A 21293-nucleotide genomic window follows, 5' to 3' on the forward strand; every position below is an offset into this window, starting at 1 on the left:
GAGGAGGTGCTGGCCACCGCGGCCACGGCCAGGTAGAGCACAATGGCGCAGGCCGAGGCGCCCAAGGCGGGGAGGGGACCTTAGCATCTTCAACTAGTGCCCTCGACTACCGGCGGGCATGCTCCGCCCAGGCCCGTCTATGGCACCCGCAGAAGGAGGGTAATGAAAAGCAGGCTGCTCATCAAAACTCCAGTTCTGGGCCCCTGGATGTGGGATAGAGAGGGACAGGCAGAGCTGGGATGTGACTGTGATAGGGATGGGTCTGTCAAGGGCTGGCTGGGAGCTCCAGCCTCCTCTCTTCTTAGTAGGGGACCTGAGGCCCATCTGCAGCCTCTTTGACTCCTTTTATTCTGCAGAACACCCAGACTCCAGCCTTCTCATGGGAATCTTAAGATGCATGAGGCCCTGGGTTCTTTCAGCCTCTTCCCAACCATGGTCTTTGTATTTCCCCCTTATATTTGGAGGATAGGAGGCCCTTATTATGAACTCAAATTCCACCCACCTTATAGCTGGTCCTGGGATTTGTCATGTTGGTCAGAATCTAAGAGGGTGGCTCCCTACCTAGAAGAGGCCATTGGGCATCTCATCTCACATTCCGTGGACATGACCTGCTAATCTGATGTCCATCTACTTTGAAGGAGTGTCTAACTCATTGAATAGAATTGAGGCCCAGAGATCAGTATGCTGTAGTCATTGAATTATGCCAAGGTTCTAGCAAAGTAACCACACAAAGTTAATTGCTTAATATTTCTGTGTTAAATGAATGAATCTCAACCAGAACTTTCTTAGATATCTGAGTGGGCAAGGGACCCCTGTCTCCAGCACCCAGGGACCCCTAATCTGTCTATATAAAGGATGACGACTAGCTAGAAAAAAAATCCCTCACACTTTCTTTAAAATGGAAAACAGATTATTAATTTGTCTTAATGAATAAAACAGATTTGCTTTCTATGTGCTGTTTTAAATACAATGTAAAAAATGTGGCAAAGCCTTTAACAACTGTTCACACTTTACTCAACATCAGATAATTCATACTAGAAGATCACTATACATGTAATGGATGTAGAAAGAGTTTTATCTTAAATATAAACCTTAGAAATAACCGGAATTCATAAAGAATTCTTCCATAGGGAAACTTTTCAAATGCAATAAATGTGAGGGAGTATTCAAAAATCAAGTCTAAATAAACCTCAGAGAATTCCCACGAGAAAGTACAAAGGCATTATAATTTTCAAACTTTACATTAGACAAGAATATTTAATATAGAGAATAATCTAAAGTCAAGACAATTAGATAATTTACTGGTTTGTATTTTTGCAAGAAGCAAGGACTATGATATTTGGACAGGTATAATTATATTTCAGTGGATACTTGCTTTGTATTGTCATTATTTGAGATTATTTAAGGAACATCTATTATTGATGTAATTCAACTCTTAAATCGGTTGACACTATGCCTACATTCCTAGTGTTTATATGAAAACACTATAAACAATGTGACCTATTGTTGCTGCATCAGAGCTGGGAGAGGCCATTCTATATGAATTTCTCCATGGAAATTCATGGCAAATGTAAAATTAAAAAATAAAAATTAAAAAAAAAATTGCTGGGCACGGTAGCTCACACCTGTAATCCCAGCACTTTGGGAGGCCAAGCAGGGTGGATCACTTGAGGTCAGGAGTTTGAGAGCAGCCTGGCCAACATGGTGAAGCCCCATCTCTACTACAAATACAAAAAATGAATAGCCAGCTGTGGTGGTGGGTGCCTGTAGTCCCAGCTACTGGGGAGGCTGAGGCAGGAAAATTGCTTGAACCTGGGAGGCAGAGGTGGCAGTGAGCAGAGATTGTACCATTGCACTCCAGCCTGGGCAACAAGAGCTAAACTCCATCTCAAAAAAAAAAAAAAAAAAAATTAAAGAAAGATGCTGTTTGTGTTTTACTTACTCTGCATGAGGTAGGTGTTCTGGGAATTATTCTTCTCTATTAAAGCAAGAGTGAAAAATTCCGAATTTTTGAAATAAATAATTTTACCAATCATCTCTCCTTAAGGGATAAAAAAGCTGGGCAGTCTATTAAAATACCAGTGTATTATAGTAAAAGGTTAAAGTCTTAAATATTATTCAGTGTGATAATTTTTTTAAAAAATTACAGATACAGATAACTTCTCCACGAAAGGTTTTAAATGTATTTAAAATCAATGTTTCCTAAATAATTAACCTTAGTCTTTAAAAATAGAGAAAGGAAGTATCAAGATAATTTCATCAGAGAAAAAAATAATGCTTATTCAATGTTTGTGACTGTATTTTGACCAAGAAGAATATAATGGATTTTGGAATGCCTTACTTAGACTATGTGTTAACTTAGTTTTAATTAATAAACTAAATGTTTTTCAGTGTTTTAACACTGATATGCAATAAATGAAATGTTTTCCTGCCACAAATGTTAAACTATTTTAATCAAGATTGGGGGCAACAGATGGTAACAATATACTATTGGGTAATACAGTGAAATGACATATTTAGTAATGATTTGTTCAGAGAACTTAAATAATTTGGAGACTATTGTCAAAAGTTCTACTTCATATTTTTTTTAACTTTTTGGTAACTACAGGAAGATTATATCAGTTATGATAAAGATCAGAAAAATACAAAAATTAGCTGGGTGTGGTGGCGTGTGCCTGTAATCCCAGCTACTTGGGAGGCTGAGGCAGGCACTTGAACCCAGGTGGCAGAGGTTGCAGTGAGCCAAGATCACGCCACTGCACTCCAGCCTGGGTGACAGAGTGAGACTCCATCTCAAAAAAAAAAAAATTACTGAATATTTTTCTTTGCACATTTCCTGTACATGGGCCAACTGAACACATAAAGATTTTTGTGCTGTGATTTACATTGAATGCAATATGCAAATATATTAAGCTAAAAATAAACTATAAGTGTAAGAGAAATATAGAGGAGGAAATTGTGTGTGTGTATGTGTGTGTGTGTGTTTATGCTTCTTTAAATTGAAAAGCAAATTGTGGACCAAAAAGATAGTGTTGGGAGAGTTGACAATTTGCTAGCAAATTAGGAACCTCACAAATACTTAAAGCAAAATGAGTTTCTCTATTGTACACTGAACTTATTTTTCCCAAATCTCAAGTCTCCTGTGTTCAGAATCTTCCTTATATATATACATATTTTTTGTTTAGTTGCCTATTATTCACATGAGAACAAATATATAATTTTTTGTTCCAAAGTTTATGAAATATTTTTATATTATCTGCTCAGTGATTTTAAAAATGTTTTCATAAAACTGAATATTGCTCAGAAGTTTATTTGAAGATTTAATTCTACAGTGAGTGAGTATATTACATTTTATTTCACTATTGCTTTCCATTTTCTCCCTTACAGATTGGAGAAAAAACTATTTAAGTCAAAATTTTCTTAGTTGTTCCTTCTATTTATGTTAAGTGACATCATACAATTTTTTAAATGTTGCCAGGCTGATTTTTTTTTTCCAGTGGAAATTTCGGAGGTTTTATAACTTACGGAGTTGTTTTGATGGTTATATAAAGTAAATAAATACAGAGGACAGTGCTGGGTGTGTAGCAGATACTCAACATTTAAGAGAAAACTGTTTCTTTTTTTTTTTCTTTTTTTTTGAGACGGACTCTCATTCTGTCACCCAGGCTGGAGTGCAGTGGCGCAATCTCGGCTCACTGCAACCTCCGCCTCCTGGGTTCAAGCAATTCTCCTGCCTCAGCCTCCCAAGTAGCTGGGACTATAGGCGCATGCCACCACGCCGGCTAATTTTTTGTATTTTTAGTAGATATGGGGTTTCACCATGTTAGCCAGGATGGTCTCGATCTCTTAACCTCATGATCCACCCATTTTGGCCTCCCAATGTGCTGGGATTACAGGCGTGAGCCACTGTGCCCGGCCGAGAAAATTGTTTCTATTGGAGTAATATTACATCTTCCAGGTAAGAGACTGAAACATTTAGAGTGAAGAAATAGCATTGATTGTGCATGTGGAGAGAGGACACCTGCTCTTCAACTGAACTGACTGAATTTAGAAAAGAAAATTCTGCTTGTTTTATTTTATAATTATGTCTGGTTCCTCACTCCCTCTTTATTTTTATCCCCAGTTACATATGCATCAAAGCCATTTTCTTGTCTGCTTTATGGTTACAGCTTTGTCACTGCTCTCCTTACCCCATGGAATCTCACACAAGACTTTTTTCAGTTCTGATGAATAGTTTGGAATTTTTGCAATGCAATGATAAATTGTTTTTAACTGAAGAGTTTGAGGCCACTTATAGGTTTTAAATACCACATTCTGATCACTTAATTGAGGTAAGAGAAAAGTAATGCAATAGTCCAGAGCATCAGATCAGGTAGTCAGCACTGCAGCAGATGTGGAGACAGACTAAACATGATGATGATGTCTTTCTTAGCAAGGTAGATGGGGCCTATTGAAAAAATATATATAGCAGATGTGTTTGAAATATGGGGTAGAAATTGAAGTGAGCTGTCTGTAATCACTCTGAGGTCTTAGGATAGCTACAAGTGGTGTCATCACATGAACAAATGTGACAGAGATGAGATGGGGACTTGGAAAATGAGTTTCTTTCTTTGTCTCTTTCCTTCCTTCCTTTTTTCTTTCTTTCTTTCCTTTTTTTTTTTTTTTTTTTTTTTTTGAGACAGGGTCTCACTCTGTCGCCCAGGCTGGAGTGCAGTGGTGCGATCTCGGCTCACTGCAACCTCCGCCTCCTGGGTTCAAGTGATTCTCCTGCCTCAGCCTCCTGAGTAGCTGGGATTACAGGTGTACACCACCACCATGCTCGACCAATTTTTGTATTTTTGGTAGAAACGGGGTTTCACAATGTTGGTCAGGCTGGTCTAGAACTCCTGACCTCAAGTTATCCATCTGCCTCGGCCTCCCAAAGTGCTGGGATTATAGGTGTGAGCCACCGTGCTCGGCCGAGTTTCTGATAAACAGAGAAGAGAGATTCTGCCTCCATGATTTCTAGGGATTACTGAGCAGTAATGCAGACCAGATTGTTTACGTCCCTAAGCCTAGATCAGTGGCAGTTGTAGAGATGGGGAGAGGTGGATGAAGCAAGCTTTGTAGGCACAGCTTTAAAATATCAGGTAGCCACACTAGATCTTAATAATTTGATGTCTTCGGGAGATGATATGAAGCAGGATCTGCAGGGTGTGCACGCTGTGGTTACACACTATCTGTGTCCCAGATGGTGAATCTACTGTAGGAGGCAGGAATCTCCCTCCTGTCCACTCCACTGATTGATCAGCCTCATCATGTGGTCCTGGCTCTGTGAGAGGAACAAGAAAAGGTGGCAGGGTTGGGGGGAATATTTCCAGACAGATGCTGTGGGCGTTTCAACCTTAAGCACTGCACACAGCTTTTAGGCTAGAAGTTCTCAGGTTCTTTTACAGCCCATGTTCTGCTTCTGTGCAGCCTGTCTAGAGTGGAAATTTGAGGGTCAACTGTGGGAAAAGATACAATAAAATTAGGTAATAGGTCACGCCTACACATTCTACATTGGTGCAATTGACATATAATAATGCATCTAATTCTGCAGCTAGTAATTTGTGTTACCAAGACAATAACGTCATAGAGTATTAGAATATGTTATATGTATTTCATTTTATGTACAACATAAATAGGTAGCACCAGGACAGATGAAATACCCAATGACCTAATGAATTAGCAGCTTGTTTTTATCTCCTCTCTCTGATGTTGTCTATGCTGAGTAATTGTGCTCATGCTTACTCCTTCTGGACTCCAAGCTGGCTGTCCCATGTCCAGGCATTAACCACATTCCAAACAGCAACAAGAACAAAATGTGAAAATGATAGGACACAGGGAATTACATGGAAAGCCATTACCTTTTAATTCAGAGAAGGGCAGCTTCCCCAGGCATTTCTCTCTAAATCTCATTGACAGGAACTGTATCATAAGGCCACACTATGCAGAAACATTTCTCTGAAGCACAGGAAGACACAGGAGAGCATGACTGGGAATGCCTGTTGTTACTTGTGCCATTTCATGAAATCTGACAAAAAGGCCATCACCTGGTACACTGGAAGAGGCTGCCATAAAGAAAACCCCACAGATTTAGAAAACACTAATCCTAGGTGCTCTATATTATAATGGTGAATGCAAATAGAGTGTATATTCTTTTTTCTTTTTTAAACATGTTTTTAGTGTTTTGTAGAGATGGGATCTCACTTTGTTTCCCAGGCCGCTCTTAAGCTCCTGGGCTCCAGTGATCCTTCTACCTCAGCCTTTCAAAGTCCTGAGATTACAGGCATGAGCCACTGTGCCTAGCAGAGGGCTTATTCTTTAGAGGTGTGCTTGAAAAGCTGTTTAATTATTTGATTGTTATTTATGGCTTTATAATAAAACTTATCAAGCATAATACAATAATAAAAATATTATCAAATATAACATCTGCTACTCATTTGCCATATGAGTTTTCGATTGTATTTTATAAAATAGTGAATAAATTATAATTTGTTTTCCATTAGAAAGTTGTGATACTTAATAAGTACAAGAGGTTGATTTGGGAGGTGATCCCAGGAAGTGCAAAGAGGACAGGGAGAGAAGTGAAACAGAAAAGAGTGAGTCAGCTGGGCGCGGTGGCTAATGCCTGTAATCCCAGCACTTTGGGAGGCCGAGGTGGGCAGATCACGAGGTCAGGAGATCGAGACCATCCTGATTAACACGGTGAAACCCCATCTCTACTAAACAAAATACAAAAAATTAGCCGGGCGTGGTGGCGGGCACCTGTAGTCCCAGCTACTCAGGAGGCTGAGGCAGGAGAATGGCATGAACCTGGGAGGCAGAGCTTGCAGTGAGCCAAGATCGCACCACTGCACTCCAGCCTGGGTGACAGAGCGAGACTCCGTCTCAAATAATAATAATTAAAAAAAAGAGTGAAAGTCAATGAAGGCTATGTCTTCAGTCAAATTGATTTGTATTTGTATTTATATTTTTTGAGTGTTGAGTCACAACCCCAAAAGTGCCACAAGCCTGTGTTATACTCCTTGTATAATTTGTTTTTTAACTCAGGGATAAGCTATGACTTCATTCCTGCAGAGGTTGTTCAATTTATCGTGCATCTGGATCACTTGGGGGGTTTGAAATATCACAGATTACTGGGCCTCTCCTTCATGTTACTTGCTCCGTAGTTCTTGTCTATGGCTCAATAATATTCTTTTTTTACAAGTTCTCAGGTGTTTCCAATGCTGTTTGTTGAGGGAAATCACTTGGACAACCAGTTTCTGGGTGCATATTGTGTGTCTTCTCCAGCAAGGATATTGGCCCACAGAAGATGCAGTCAGAGACACAGGTGTCTGAATGGTTTTAAGTGGACTTCGGTGTTGGTTATCCAAATGTGAAAGTGGGGTCGTGTGTGTTGGAGTTTTCCTGTGGTTTCACCATAGAAGCCGGAGGACTGTTCCTGCTCCACAGCAATCAGTTCACTATACACTCAGGGCATAAGTGTGCGCCCTGGGTTGGAATCTAAACTTTGAAGTCTCGGACAATGGATGTCTGCTCTGTGTGAAAATAGCTGAATGGGTCAGGCGTGGTGGCTCATGCCTGTAATCCCAGCACTTTGGGAGGCCGAGGCAGATGGATCACCTGAGGTAAGGAGTTCAAGACCAGCCTGGCCAACATGGTAGAAACCAACATGATTTCTACTAAAAATACAAAAAATTAGCCGGGCGTGGTGGCATGCACCTGTAATCTCAGCTACTGGAAAGGCTGAGGTAGGAGAACCGCTTGAACCGGGGAGGTGGAGATTGCAGTGAGCTGAGATCATGCCATTGCACTCCAGCCTGGGCAACAGAGTGAGACCCTGTCTCAAAAAAAAAAAAAAAAAAAAGAAAAGAAAAGAAAAAAAGACAAAAGAAAAGAAAAGAAATAGCTGAATGAACCGTTGAGAATCTAAGAGAAGAGAGAATTCAAGGATTCAAGGACAGGGCCTTTCAGGGGAGATAGTTGAATTGAATTTCTTCTGTTGCTGTGGGGACTACATGGGGGAGATGTGGAAAAGACGATGGTGGTCGCACTGGAGGATTAGAGGTATGAGGTCAAACCCAGGCCTACGAGAGAGGCTTCATTTTTCTGACGCTGCTTTTCCACATCCAGGTGAGCCTCCTTATGGTAATTTCCTTGATTAGCAAAATCTCACCCAGGGAGTAGATTTGTTTTGCCATTTCAGGGAAAGCTGTGGGTTGTAGTGTTGACTCCTTGGGACCACATTTTATTCTCTCCTATTTTACCAGCGTTGACATTTTCTTTCAATGGATGCCTTCAGAAATATTTAATCTTCGGGCAAAGTGCAGCAGCTTAGGCCTGTAATCCCAGCACTTTGGGAGGCCGAGATGGGCACATCACTTGAGGCCAGGAGTTCAAGACCAGCCTGGCCAACATGGCAAAACCCATCTCTAGGGGAAAAAAAATACAAAAATTAGCCTGATGTGGTGGTGCACACGTGTAGTTCCAGCTACTTGGGAGGCTTAGGCACAAGAATCACTTGAACTTGGGAGGCTGACATTGCAGTGAGCTGAGATCATGCCACTGCACTTCAGCCTGGGTGACAGAGCAAGAACTTACCTCAAAAAATTAATGTTTACAGCCCATGTATTGGGTAAAGTTATTTAAATGAACTTCTTGTTTCATATCCAGTCACGTTTCTCAAATTATGAATAGGTTTGAGAACTTTTATTTTTAGGCAATGTTTGTTTGTGTTTCAAATAATTTGCCCACTTTTGTTTTGTTGGAGTTTTTATTAAAATAAATTATCTGCTTACAGAATACACTGTAATTCATTATATAGTCTCTAATTAATTTTGACTTTGTTGCTGTTTAAACTTTTGAAAACAATAACATTCAAATGTATTAATCTTACCCGAAATTACTTTTATGGTTTATTTTATATTTACAGAAGCCTTCCCAAATATCACATAAAATTCTCATGCTTAAGTTTGTTTTTCTCACGTTATTTGTGTTTGAATCGATCATCTATCAGTTAGTAATATATTTTTAAAAATATTATTTAAGAACTGTGTGCATTCTTACACAATGATAATTACTTTCTATTTTTAGATTTATAGTATTTGCCTATTATTATACTAAAGCTGACAACTTCCCTTTTTAAAATAGTGGTGAAACACACATACTGTAAAATTTACCATTGTATCTATTTTAAGTGTACATTTTAGAAGTAATAAATGTATTCACATTACTGTACAATCATCATAACCATCCACCTCCAGAACATTTTTTATCTTGGAAAAGTGAAACTCTGTACCCATTAAACAACAATCTCCATTTTCCCTTCCCCCTGTCCTTGGCAACCACCATTGTACTTTCTGTCTCCATGCATTTACCTATGCCAGGTACATCATAAAAGCTGAACCACTTAGAATCTGTTTTTTTGTGACTGGTTTATTTTACTTGACATAATGTCCTTAAGGTTAATGCATGTTGTAGCATGTGTTAAATGTTTTGGTGTTTTGTTTTTTTTTTGAGACGGACTCTCCCTCTGTCACCTAGGCTAGAATGCAGTGGTGCAATCTCAGCTCACTGCAACCTCTGCCTCCCTGGTTCGAGCGATTCTCCTGCCTCAGCCTCTTGAGTAACTGGGACTACAGGTACCCACCACCATGCCCGGCTAATTTTTGTATTTTCAGTAGAGATGAGGTTTCAGTAAATTGGCCAGGCTGGTCTTGAACTCCTGACCTCGTGATCTGCCTGCCTTGGCCTCCCAAAATGCTGGGGTTACAGGCATGAGCCACCGTGCCCGGCTTATTTTTTTTTTTTTAAGATAAATTATATCCCATTCTATGTGTGAGAATGGAAGGTGCTGACCTAAGCAATTTTGGAAAACAGTACTTTAATTGGATACTGTAAGACTCAAGAACTATACACAAACACTGTATTCTAGTTGAGCAATTTGTTTCCCAAAAGGGTATGGACTAGCAATTCTGAGACTACTTTACACGTTCGTGTATGTCTACAGACACACACACACACACACGTGTGTGTGTGTGTGTAATTAGTGTATATATATCTTGTGTATATATGTGTGTATATATACATATAATTAGTTTTTGTTTATCAGTGTAGTTGAAAAACAGTTACAAATAAATGAAGTGAGAATATTAGAATTAACCATGTGGTGCTGTACTAAATTTGAAAATATCAGGATGAACCCACATTTATTGTAATATATCCATCCAGATGATTCATAGATGATAGATAGATAGATAGATAGATAGATAGATAGAGATATTGGCATACATAAATTTATATTTATGTGTACATTTCAAAAGTTTGCTGAGAGGGCCTATGAGCAGTGATACTCCAGTATCAATGAGCAAATCTCATTGAGCAAGCTCTCAGATCTTGGTTTCTAAAACCAAAATAAACTTCTTCAATAAAAACAACCAAATCTTCTTGTAAAAAATGGATAATATCAGGGCTAGGGATTAAAAATGCAAGTTGAATTTAGAGGAGTTAAGGAGCCGAAAAGTTAAAAAAGTCCTTAAAAAATATGGGGACATAGGCTGGGCATGGTGGCTCATGCCTGTAATCCCTGAACTGAGGCCAAGGCAGGCAGATCACTTGAGGCCAGGAGTTCATGACCAGCCTGGCCAACATGGTGAAATCCAGTCTCTACTAAAATGCAAAAATTAGCTGGGCATGGTGGCGCAGGCCTGTAATCCCAGCTACTCAGGTGACTGAGGCACGAAAATCACTTGAACCCAGGAGATGGAGGTTGCAGTGAGCCAAGATTGTGCCACTGTACTCCAGCCTGGGCAACAGAGTGAGGCTCTGTCTCAAAAAAAAAAGACGAGGGAGACATGTCAAAGAAAGCCAACCTGAAAGAATTTCCAATGGTCCAAGTTGGAATAATGTAACAAAATGAATAATGATAACACTGAATTATAACCCAGAGAAGAAAATAAATACCCAGACATTCATACTGATATAAAAGAGATTAAATGAAGACAAAAGAAAGAGAAAAATCTTTCTTACAGACCTGTAAATATTAATCAACATAGAGAAAATGAAAAATAGGAAATTACCACTAAAAGAATCTTTCTGGGTATCTGCTAAAATCTTATTACTGTAAAATGTTGGGCATATCTTGTGTTTTATGACTTCCTAATTTGAAACAGTTCTAAAATGTCAGAAATATATAAAGCAATCTTCAAACTTTAAAGAAGCAAGAAGTATGACTAAGTAATTTTAACAGTTCAGACTTCTGTGTTTATAAAATAAAACTTCACATAAATGCAGAAAGTTGTAGTTCAGCTAACTTATATTAAGAAAAGTCAAATGTATACAAATTCAAGTAGAACATCTCAAAATCCAAATTTTTTTACAAATCTATAAATTTATTACTTCTTAAGATTCATTATTTTGAGTCTGGAAACACCTTCTTATGGTAGTTATAATTCAATGAACCACAGACTGAAATTATTAGGAGCTAATTCTAACAACTAGCTAATAAAATTCTATCTCAATTCATTACTCACCTAGACTTGTGAGCACCCACTGTTAATGAAGCTGAGAAGCAGACACCCAGGTGAGTCTTTGGAGTGAGTCTGTGTATGTGAGATCAGATCCAACAAGTGGTTATAGGGAAGTGATGTTGTCAACTTGTCTCCCTCCAGACCCACAATTGACATGCTGCCTGCAGAAACAGGATAAGAGCAGATGTTGAGATTGGTGGAAAAAGGAGCCACCAAAGGGAAAAGTGAACTTACCTATCTGGAAAACAATAGAGGAGGAGCGGCTGGGTTCCACACTTTTCGTATCTGAAGATCACTTACACAAGTCAAATTTGCCTGGTGAGTTGGATGATCTCAGTATTAACAAAACAGGAGTCTCCTAATAACACTCCCGTCTAAATAATGAGAACACCATGTCAGTCTTCCCAGTGTGACTCTGGTAATTTAAGAATGTTTTCATAGTAAAAACTGAAGTTTCTTATAGCAGGATGAAGCCTTGCATAGTGGTAATTTTCTTTTTTTTAACTGGCAAAAGTAATTGTGTATATTTACGTGGTACGATGTAATATTTTGATTTATAGGAAGATGCAGTCAAGCTAAATAATATATTAATCACCTAACCAACTTGCTAAAGTCTATTCTTTTAGCAATTCTGAAATATACAATCTATTATCATTAACTGTGGTCACCATGCAATTCTATAGATCACTAAACTTATTTCCCCAATCTAACGGAAACTTGTACCCTTTGATCAACATCTATACTATACCCGTTCCACCCCCACCATAGCCTCTGGTGATCACCTTTCTACTCTGTTTCTATGAGATCAAGTTTTTTAGCTTGAAGAAAAACATTTTCTTCTTCTTTTAACATTTCTTTCTTTTTTGAAACAAAACAACTGAACAGCCATGCAGACTATACATAGAAAGTATAAATATAAAGCAATAGACTCATCTGTGGAATCAGTTATAACATCTTAAACGTCATCTGACTTACACGTCTTTACAGATGAAATCAAATTTTTTCAAAGTATGCATTTTGATCATGTTCATGTATAGCTTTTATGACACATTATAATTAGGCTTAAGTGATAATGAGCAGTTCACATGGCTAATGTGAGATCATACATTGTTTGTCTTTCTGTTCCTGGTTTATTTTCACTGAGCATAATGTCCTCCTGTGTCATCCATAGTGTTTGAAATAAAACAATTATTGTAATCCAATGACCTCAGGTGCCCAGCTGGACTATAACCACCTTCTTGAGAAATAAAAAAATGTCTCCTCTGACTGACATTCCCAGATATAGTGCTCTGTTCTCCAGGTGACACAGTGTGCATTTGAACACTTATTTCTCGCACGTATTTCATCAATTTTGTTTACGGAAGGCAGAAGGATTCCATCTATTCAAGCAACACCAGGGTTAGGATATGCACTGTTCTTTGCAATACAGCTTATTTAGACATGGATTTCTAAATATTCACGAAGCCCTCTAAAGACCACGTAGCAGTCATGTGACCTGGCTCCAACAAACTCAACTACAATCTCAATTAAAATCTCATCAGCCCAGGGACCCAATAGGAGAAAGTATTTATCTTTCAAAACTATCCTATGATGAGTGGCAGATGTGTTTACTCCTTCGTATTCAGGGACACAAACATAAGGCTGCACAGATCTTAAAGAATCTGAAAAACATGATCATCACCCAAAGAAACTAATAAAGCTCTAGTTCAAATCTGCAAAGAAATGGAGGTCTCAGAACTGACTGACAAAGAATTGAAAATAATCATCAAGAAATTTCAGTAAGATGCAAAAGAACACCGATAGATTACTAAAAATGTTATGAAACAACACAGAAACAAAATGAGAATTATAATAAAGAAATAGACTGATCATGGTGGCTTACACTTGTGATAATTGCAATTTGGGAGGCTAAGGATGGAGGATTGCTTGGGACCAAGAATTTAAGATTAACCTGGCCAACATAGCAAGACCCCAACTATATTAAAAATTATTTTAATAGATAAATAGAAACCATAAAAAACAACCAAACAGAAGTCCTGGAACTGAAATAAACAATGGCAGAACGGGAAACACGTAATAGAAATGTTTAACAGGAGACTCAATCCTAAAGAAGAAAAATTCAGCAAACTCCAAAACAGGCTATTTAAAAGTAACCAATATATAACCAAGTGAACAAATATACACGTTTCAGAAATTTCAGACAAAGGGAGAAAGAGGAAAAGAGCTTTAAATATGTAATGTCTTAAACCTTTCCAAATCTAGAAAATAATATGAACATCCAGTTTTATGAAGCTCAAAATACCTTCAGCAAGAAGAACCTAATAAAGATTGCCCTTGGACACATTATGATTGTCAAAACACAAAGATAAAGCACAAATCTTGAAAACAGCAAGAGATAAATTCCTCACATAGAAGGAAACCTTTATAATGGTATCAGTGGATTTTTCAGCAGAAACCTTGCAAGCAAACTGGGAGACCATGTATTCAAGATGCTGAAAGAAGAAAAAAACCTGACAGTTAAGAAGAGCATATCCAACAAGGCTCTCTAGAAATAATAGAGATCAAGACATTCTAACATTCCAAGACAAAAAGAGGGTGAGGGAATTTATCACACCTCAACCTGTCCTGCAAGAAACGCTGAAAGGAAGTCTTCACATTGATATGATCGAATGCTAACAATACGAAAAATATTGAAGTATAAATGTCACTGAAAATGATAAATAAATAGTGAAATTTAGAATACTCTAACACTGTAGTGGTTTTGCATAAGTCACTTTGACCTTTAGTGTAATATCTGTAAAAAATATTAAAAATAAAATAGCTACAATAATTTGTTAATGGACACACAACATAAAAAGTTGTAAAGTGTGACATACATAATATAAAATGTGTGAAAGGGAGAAAATTTGTAAAGTTTTTCTATGCATAGAAGTTAAATTGTCATCATCTTAAACAAGGTTGTTAAGATACAAGATGTTTTATATAAGTCTCATGATAACCATCAGGGAAAAAAAACTGTAGTAGATACACAGAAGAAAAAGAGAAAGTAATTACAGCATATAAAAACAACAAAAATGAAACAAAAATGTAAGCTTGGGTGGTGGCTCATGCCTGTAATCCCAGCACTTTGGGAGGCCAAGGTGGGGGAATCATGTGGCAGCCACAGCTAAGGGCTGTGTTGGGTGTCTGCCATACAATCCCTGCACATCAGGTGCCTAATAAGTACTGAGGCAGGTGAGGCTCCTGGGCAGATGGGTGGGTGACCTATAGACCTTCTTGCACCTCAGTGAGCACTTCCAACAACAAATGGGCCAGGCCTCCACTTTTCTTTCCATCGGTCCCATCTCATTTGACGTGCCCAGTCACTCTGTGCAGTTGTCACTGTTCGTGTCCCATATCCACTGTCTGCATGTGGACATGGAAGGCTGAGGGGTGAAGAAACTCATCCAGGTCACACAGTTGGTGAAACATGGAGCTGGGATAAGACCCACATCACTGGACTCTAGTCAGGCAATGGCTGGAGTGAGACAGCTGGTGCCAGAGGCATGGCTTGACCCTGCCCTGCCCTGAAGAGCAGAGCTGCTCCCCACTTCCATCAGAGTCAACTGCTCTGCCAGCAGGTGGGGATTGCAATGCCTCAGAAGAGCGTGCAGCTGGAACCAAAATGCCCAGGAAAGGGCAGTGTGGCTATGCCATGGGCCTGTTACTGGGGAGCAAAGGCCCCCCTCAGTGGGTGCAGTGGAGGCTGGCAGCTGTGAAACATTGTGATCCACTTGCCACCTACCTGCCTCAAAAACAGGGTGGATTCTTTGGGAGGCCGAGGCGGGCGGATCACCTGAGGTCCGGAGTTCGAGACCAGCCTGACCAACATGGAGAAACCCCATCTCTACTAAAAATACAAAATTAGCTGGGCATGGTGGCACATGCCTGTAATCCCAGCTACTCCGGAGGCTGAGGTAGGAGAATGGCTTGAGCCCAGGAGGCAGAGGTTGCTGTGAGCTGAGATCTCGCCATTGCACTGCAGCCTGGGCAACAAGAGGGAAACTCCATCTCAAAAAAAAAAACAGGGTGGATTCCACTGTTGGGGTGCATGAAAGTGCCTGGTCTCCACACTTCCCCCTTGGCCTCGTGGAAGCAATGGCAGTGGCATTAGTGTCTGTGGCAGGAGCCCCAGGGTGGACCATTGGCCTTTGGAGCCAGGCTCTCAGAAGAATGCTGGACCACAGCTGAAACGCTCAGGCGGGGGCAGGTCAGCTGCACTGTGGACTCGACACTGGGGAAGGCAGGTGTTGTCTAGCAGGACCCAGTCATCTCACAGATCTCTGAGGCTCTGTTTATTTTTCTTCAATCATTCGTCTGAAACATTGTCTTCAGATTGGTTAATTTCTAGGGCTCTGTCTTTAAGTTTATTTCTTCTGTTTCTAATCAGATGATCCTCTCAACAGTACTTTTTTTATTATCATCTTTCTATTTGGTTTTTTTATAATTCCCATTTCTCTTCTGAGATTCCACATTTGCCCAGTCATTATGAGAATATTTTTCTTTACCTCCATGACCATATTTATAATAGCTGCTTTCCAATTCTTGCCATCTTGTTACAACACCTTGGACGTCTTGGAGCTAGCTTCCAATACCTGTTTTACTTTTAATCTTGTATATGAATTACATTATCCTACTTTTTTGACACATCTCATGAACTTTAAAATTATATGCTAGAAACCATAAATGACAGATAGACACTCTAGATTCTGTTATGCTTTTTGAGGAGTATTGTTATTTTTCTAGAAGAAACTTAATTTGACTAAACTCATCTCCAATCCCTAACTCCCCTAAAGTGGACGAAGCTGAAATTCTCATTCACTTCTTACCCATACATGTATTATACCATATGTATTACACATAAATATATTTCTATATAATTACATATCATATTTTATCAAAAATGTATTACTTTTCCTGTGAGAGTCTTGTTAAACAAGCTACCTCACTCTTACCTGAAGCCAGAAATTCAGTTTTGTTTGCTTTTTGATTTTTTAATGAATGGAATTAGGTACTATGCATGCTTTTTAATTTGGTTTCTTTTATGTAGCATTATGATATTCATTCATGCCATGGTATGTATGTATAGTTTTTTTTTTTTTTTAGCAAGGAAACATTTGGTAATCTGACACAAAACTGTAAAGACGGTTTCAAGTTAGAGTTATTCTTTAACATCCATTTTGTTGACAAGGACTGAGAGGAGGCAATCCACCTGAGCAAAAGTTACCTAAGAAAATGAGCTCACTCATTCTGAACTTCAGAACCCAGCTGTGGCTACTCTGCTGTTTTCAGGAATTAGGTACATTTACTTTTCTCCCAGTGGCTCTCCTTTCTAACAATCGCAGGGTCCGGGCCATCCTGCTTCTACAGGTAACATGACAATTATGAGCCTGAGGGAGATAAACTGACAGCATCCCTTCCTTATAACCACGGCTCAGGGACCACAATTCACACACAGACTCACTCCAAGACCCAGCCAGGTGAGCGTCTGTTTCTCAGCTTCATTACCAGGGAGCGATCAAGACTCAGGTGGGACAATGTCTGTAATTATCTCAAGATTTGTTCTTACATCTCACTGAATTATAACTAGTCAGTAGGTGTTTCTAGATGAAATATTAATATTATGAATATATAAATATATAGATTTGTGGAAGAAAATTTGACATGTAATTATATTTGAATTTGAATTTTGACTATTTTCCATTTTAATAAAGTAGTACAAATTATTTTAGGCATTTATGCAAATCTTAACATTTTAAGACACTACAAATCTGCACTGATTCAGAGTGATGTAATTATACTACTTCGGGTTTATTTAAATTTGGAGATGCTGTAGTGTATTTCTAATACTCAAGGATGATTTGAACAATCATGTGATAAAACAAGATTTTTTTTCATATTTCCAGAAATCTTTTTTATTTCTTTAGATACATAAAACACTGTTACTTTATATTCTATCTGATAATTCCAGTATCTGTGTCTACAGAGTCTACTTCTCATAGTGTATTGTTTTCTTGTGATGTTTATGAATTTTAAATCTGGAGATCACATTTTCTTTTCTTTTTCCTTCCTTCCTTCCTTTCTTCCTTCCTTCTTTCTTTTCTTTTCTTTTTTTTTTTGTAGAAATGGGGGTCTCTCACTACATTGGCCAGGCTGGCCTCGAACTCCTGGCCTCAGGTGCTGGGATTCCAAGCGTGAGCCACCGCGGCCAAATGAGATATTCATTTTCCTTGGAACTTGATCAACACAAAATCCTGAGGCCTAGTGTGGTTGTTTCCTCTGGGGCACATTCTCAACCAGGGACACTTCTGCCTCCAGGGACACATTTTGACATTCTGAGACAGTTCTAGGTGTCATAACTGTGTGTGCATGCACGTGTATGTACCCGCGCATGCTACTGGCACCTCGTGGATAGAGGCCAGGGATGCTGCTCATATCTTGCAAGGAGACTGACCCGCCCAGCGTCACTAGGGCGGGCTCCAGGCAGGGTCCGCATGTGCCTCTGCCAGCCACCTAGACTGTGCCTGCCCGGGCCACTTTAAATTCTCCCCTCGTGGTCCCTAGGGCCACACATTAGCCTGATTGCAAGCTGTAAACTTGGATGACCCATATTTTTTTCACCTTGCATGGAACACCAAGGCTGAGAGGCAGTTTTTCCGGAGGTGCCAGCCTGTCTCACATTTCCGCTTTAGCTGCGGGGTCCAGCTCTACATGGGCGGTCTCCTGATGAAGTCACCCTGGGACAGACACTGTTCTGTCTTCTGCTTCCAGTCCTGTGAAGATGCCCGGATCCCCCAGGGCATGGCAGGCACCCTCAAAGGCAGATGTGGGGAGGCCCTGGTGGGCAGACCCCAGCCTGCTGATGGGGGGGGGGGGCTTCTCCCCGGCTGCCGCTGGCCCATCCACTGCACTGCAGTCCACCTGGTGCTGGCGCTGTGAGACACAGGCCTTCAGGACCCGCTCCCTTTCCCACCCAGGAGGTCCAGGCCTGGCGTGCTTATGTCCTATGGAAGCCTCACTCCCATCCTCAGGGTAGGAAAACAGCTGCACGCTGGTCTGGCTTGGGCCTGTCCTGGGACACCTCTGCAGCCCGGGTGCAGAAGGGGATGTGGCTCTGTGGGGCTGCTGTGTGCAGGTTATCGTGGAGCTGGGTTCCGGAAGGGAGTTGCCGCGCTGGCTGCCAGGACCCCTCCTCTGAGACAGGGGTGCCTGTGGGACAGTGCACCAAAGTGCCCTGGGCACGAGGGGATCCTGCGCCCCACACACCCTGACCTTGCATCGGGGGCCCTGCGCCCCCCCACACACTGACCCCGCATCAGGGACCCTGTGCACCACCCCCCAGACACACACTGAACCTGCATTGGGGGCCCTGGGCTGCATAACCCATCAGTGATATTGCCGTGCCCCTGGCTCTGGTGGCACTGGGGCCCTCCAGGCTGGGCTGAGCATGAGGCCCCCACCAGTGCGTACCCCAACACCAGCGGGAGTGGGCCTGGGCACAGGGGCAGGGGGTGACACCCAAGGGGACCTGCCCCAGCCTCCTCCTGTACCTTGGCTGGGTTCTTCTTTTCCTTGGCTGAGAGAAGTGGTTCCTCCTGGATGAAACCTGGCATCTGGCTGAGCGTGGGAGGAAAGGGGGGTGAGCAGGACCCCAGACCTTGAGAATTCTGAGTGTGGGGGTGACAGACTCTCCCTATGACACGCCTGGAAAGTAGGGGCCCAGGCACCTGGGGACAGGGCCCTCCTGGGGAGCCAGGCTCACAGGTTGTTTTGTGGGACGCAACGTGGGGCAGCGTCCTGGCCAGGATGAGGAAGACCATCACCGCGGGGTCTGCGGGAGGCACACGCAGGCCAAGCTCTCGTCCACCCGGCTCCCGGATCTGCTGCAGCCAGAGTCTCTCAGCCTTGGCCAGGACCTGAAGTCCGACCGCCATCCCTGGGGCTTCCCTGCCAGGCGAGCAACCCCCGCTTAGAGGCCTTCCCCATCCCCTCCATCTGCTCCCGTCCGAGCGACAGCCACCTTGTCCTGGTGCCCTGGTTGAGGTGGGGGTAAGCTGCCCTTGGACCCGCCAGGTCTGGGGCGCAGCCTCAGCGCCGCATCTGTGCCGTCCAGCGCCCTCTGCTGGCCGTTGTCGGATGTGCAGCCTGGCGTGAGCAGTGCCTTTCCCTGGAGATGGGACCCAGGGCAGCACCGCTGGAAACCGGGCGACCAGAGATCTGGTAACTGGTGGAGGGGTCCCTCACTGTCCACTGACAGCGGCAGTAGTAGCTGCGGACTATGCGGACTCAAGAGAGCCTCAGCCCGTGTCAGCACCGGAAGCCAAAACCAAGTCAAGGGTTCGGTGTGGGGGCCAGCCGGGGACAGGCCCGGGGAGCCTGGATGGCAAGAGGTGCAGGAAGGCGCCCATTCAGGGACTGCCTGGGCCTGCCGGGGATCTCCAGCCAGAGAGGTTGGGTGCGACAGAGTGCCCGCTCCGAAGGGCTGAGTGCCAGGCTGGCCCTGTGGGCCGGCTCAGCCCACACCAGCAAGATGAAGGTGGGGTCCAGAGGCCCCCCGTCCTGCTGGCTCAGGGCGCGGGCCTCAAACAGCTGCTTAATGAGCGCTGACTTCTGCTCCAGCTGCGTGATGCGCTCACTCTTCTCGGTCACCTCCCGGGTAAGGAGTCAGCTCTGCTCCTTCAGCATGAGGATGGTCTGCTGCTGACAGTCCGGGGACGAGGTTGACCTTAGGGCAGAGCACGGGGCCCCGAGGAGGACGTGGGCAGGGCCAGCTGGCACAGGCCGCAGCCAGCAGCTCCCCCAGGCAGCCGGTCACCTCCTGTACCTTGGACAGTAGCCGCCCCAGTGGGCGGGGGCTCCCCGTGGCCCCAAAGTCGACGCTGGCTCTGCTCTGGCCCAGGCGGCACTGGCGCTCCTGCACTCGTTGCAGCTGCTGCTGGTACCAATCACGGCCCCGCGGCATCATCTCCAAATCCTGCAGCAGCACCTCCTTCTCCTGCTTCAGCTCCTTCATCTGCTTCAGCAGGCCGCAGTCCACGCCGCTGGAGATGGTGTGCCTCTGACGTTCTCCTCGGGCACTGGGGGCCCGCGGCGCATCCCCTGAGTCTGCCTCCAAAGCCCTGCAGGCCGCTGCACCTGCGTCCGCGCTGGGGCTCTGTTCCAGCGCCGCGCTCTGGGACCGCTCTGGTTCCACGGGGCAGTGCACCGCTTCGGCGGGGTCGCACAGCTGCTCTGGGCTGCCGGCCGCGCGGCTGGGACCGGCCAGAGAAGCGCGCTCGCCCAGGGGCAGGGGCTTCCTCTCCAGGACCATTCGCGGCTCGTCGGCTGGCGCGAACAGCAGGCCCTGCGGCGGCTGGTTCCCGGGCCGGGCCGGGCCGGGGCGTGCGTGGGGTCCCGGGGGCCGCCATCAGCGCTCAGCAGCGCGGTGCGCAGGCCGGCCACGAAGCGCTGGAAGGTCAGGTAGCTGCTGGCCGGGGCCACCTCGCGCAGGCCCTCCAGGACCCCACGGGGCAGCTCCCGCGCGTCGGCGCCCTGCCAGAGGGACTGGATCTCGCGCAGGTGCCCGCAGCCGCGCCGCGGGTCTTACAGGATGTGGAACAGCGTGCGCAGGCTCTGCAGGAAGGCGCGCGGCAGCCCCTCTGTGCTGCGCGCGGGCGCGGCGGGAGGCATGCGGCTCCGCTCCGCCGTCGCGGCCCGGGCCAT

At 43.2% G+C, this 21293-nt stretch overlaps 1 pseudogene; it reads right to left on the bottom strand.

Annotated features, from left to right (window-relative positions):
• Nucleotides 1-19922: 19922 nt before the first annotated feature.
• LOC129040955 (suppressor APC domain-containing protein 2-like) lies at nt 19923-21293 on the bottom strand (annotated as a pseudogene).

The sequence above is a fragment of the Pongo pygmaeus genome, chromosome 6, assembly GCF_028885625.2.
Source record: "Pongo pygmaeus isolate AG05252 chromosome 6, NHGRI_mPonPyg2-v2.0_pri, whole genome shotgun sequence".
Lineage (NCBI taxonomy): Eukaryota > Metazoa > Chordata > Mammalia > Primates > Hominidae > Pongo > Pongo pygmaeus.